Source organism: Arachis duranensis, chromosome 3 (genome assembly GCF_000817695.3).
Source record: "Arachis duranensis cultivar V14167 chromosome 3, aradu.V14167.gnm2.J7QH, whole genome shotgun sequence".
NCBI lineage: Eukaryota > Viridiplantae > Streptophyta > Magnoliopsida > Fabales > Fabaceae > Arachis > Arachis duranensis.
In genome coordinates, this window is record NC_029774.3 from 54,328,876 (window position 1) to 54,331,374 (window position 2,499).

General features: G+C 42.2%; 1 long non-coding RNA gene across 2 annotated transcripts in view; it reads left to right on the top strand.

The window, feature by feature from the left end:
• LOC107479436 (uncharacterized) overlaps positions 1-2,499 on the top strand; it is a 29,048-nt gene that overhangs the window by 25,083 nt on the left and 1,466 nt on the right. Inside the window, exon 1 of one of the 2 annotated variants that reach the window (XR_008007345.1) lies at positions 1,507-1,532. The exons of the other annotated variant lie outside the window; for it this stretch is intronic. This is a non-coding gene — a long non-coding RNA (uncharacterized LOC107479436). Of the gene's footprint in view, positions 1-1,506; positions 1,533-2,499 lie in introns of those variants that run through there. 2 annotated transcript variants of the gene reach the window in all.

Genomic DNA, 2,499 nt, shown 5'->3' on the forward strand with positions numbered 1-2,499 from the left:
TTTGAGATAAGTTATGATTATTATCCAATTTTATAATTATTGGATTATTTTCTATATTTAAAGTATAAAGTTGATAGTTATGAAATAATAAGGATTTTATATGATTTGGATTAGATAAGTAATATTTTAAATATTATTACTACTATTTTGGAAAATGAAGAAATTAAGTATATTATTTCTAATTTTTGGATTTGGACATTTTATTGAAAATAATTTGTGAAATTGATGAGCAAATAGTATTTTCAATGTACAAATAGTGTTTGATTTAATTTGGGTTTCAATTACTATATTATTCCCAATTTTATGTGAAATTACCATAATACCCTTAACCCTAATTTTCAAAATAAAACCCTAACCCATGACCCGGTTCCCTTTAGCCACACCCCCAACCTTTCCCTTCTCTCAGTAGCGGCAACACAAGCTGAGTTTCCCTTGTGCTCCCTGAAAGAAACAGAAAAAACAAAGAAAGAAAGAAAGAGATCTGAGGGGGAGTATAGGAGATCGGAGGAGAAGGAGGGGAGGGGGCCTTTGCCACCACCTCCATCACGCGTTTCTGTCGGCCTGGGACCACCACCGTTGCGCCACCACGTCGCCGCCGCCACTGTGCCATGGAGAAAAGGGAGAACTCGCACCGCCTCCGCCACTGTTGATCCATCGAAGCTGGCGCAAGAGAAGAGGAGGAGAGGGCGCTGTCTTGCGCCGTCACCGTCGCACCTGGGCGCCGCGGCTGCCCGCGCTATCGTCGTCGCTGTTGGTCCACCGAGGGTCGCCATCGAAGCTGAGACATGGAGAGAGAGGGTACGCGAGTGAGGAGGGTCTGAGGGCCTTAAACCGCCGCGCCTGGCCTCGTCGGTGAAGCCATGGTCGCCGTCATCGGAACAGAGGGCGAGAGAGAGACAGAGAGCTCGCGGTGGGGGAAAAGACAGGCGCCGCCGTGCTGCACGAAGCTATCGCCACCGCTCCTGCCGCCGGTAAGCCTCGGTTAGCACCGCCGAAGCTCTGGCCATCACCATCGTTGAGGAAGCTCATCGGAGTTGCTGGAGGCTGCCGCCGCTCTGCCTAGTTGTGTTGAGTCGCGCTGCCGTGCCTGGCCGCCGGAAAAACCCGCTGCAGTCACCGGAAAACTCTGCCGGTAAGGGTTTTTGAATTCGGTCTTCATTCGTTTAAGATTTTGGAAGCTTTAACGTCTCTGTATGTGGGTTCCAGGCGCCATTGCCGGAGTCCGGTTACCGCTACTACTTGAGGTGGCTGTCGAACCGGTCCGAAAACTGTCGCTGTTCCGGTTCAACTGTTCCTTCTTATTTGTGGTAAGCGTTTACGTTTCTGTAACCCCTTTAGTCGCTGTCCTATTAAACATTGAGGTGTTGTAGCATTCGTTGTTATGAGAGTTAATCCCGTTTGTTACGTATTGCGATTAGAGTTGATGTGGTTACTGCAAAAGTGAGCAAAGCTGTGGTTCAAGCTGCCGGTGATTTCGGGATGAGGCAGAAAGGACTCTGTGAGATGTTTGGGTTATGGATTTGCGTTTTGAGGTAGGGGCGCTTTCCAAAAACTATGTTTTGTATATTGGAATTATTACATATGGATACCAATGTGAGATATTGTGTATTTGGTGATTGTATCTGCCTTATGTATTATTTGATTGACTCGAATGATTATGGATTGTTGTTTTGATTGACTTGAATGATTATGGATGTTGGTTTGGCTGAGTTGTTGTGCGGCTTTGTGAAATATAATGTTTTGAAGTTGATTCTTTAAAGATTTGAAATTTGAGTTTAAACCGTTGAGGATTGGTTTGAATTGAGTCAATTATTTCAATGATGTGAAAAGTCGAATGCACTTTTGAATTCAGCCTGGTTTATTTTAATTGATTTGGTTTTGGACAAATGATTTGTTATTGAACCGTTTCTTTAAAGCTTTGGAAATGAGTTATATCGATTAATATTGAGTTAATTTTTAAATGGTATCCTTGAGATACGCCAATAAGGCGATTGTTGGATTGATTTGATTTTGAAATGGTTTCCTTGAGATATGCCACTGAGGCGACTGTTGGATTTAGCTTGCTTTTGAATTGATTTCTGGTTTTGAGCTGTTGAAAAGGAATGAGAAATGGTTTAGTTGGGACTCGAACCGGGTGGCAAAAGTCCAAGTTTTAGGGGAGGTGCTGCCGAAATTTCTACAAAATCCTAGCCTTGTTTGAAAAGGGTTGGATTTGAGAAGTTGTATTATTTGATTTATTAAGAGAATATTGATGTTTTCAAGCTTAAATTATTTAGTGAACTATTTTATCCAAAAAGAAACATGAAAGTGGTTTGATTCAAATGAACCGGTTCCGTTTCAAATGAGTTGATTTTTGGACCAGGTTGGAACTTGTGATTTTGTATGGCCGGTTTTAGAGTAAATTCAGTTTTATTTACTTGAACTGAGAATCTATGATTTTAAGAGTTTCAATGAATTTTAAGGAATTGATGTAAGTTGACCTTCCCTAAAGACTTGGGA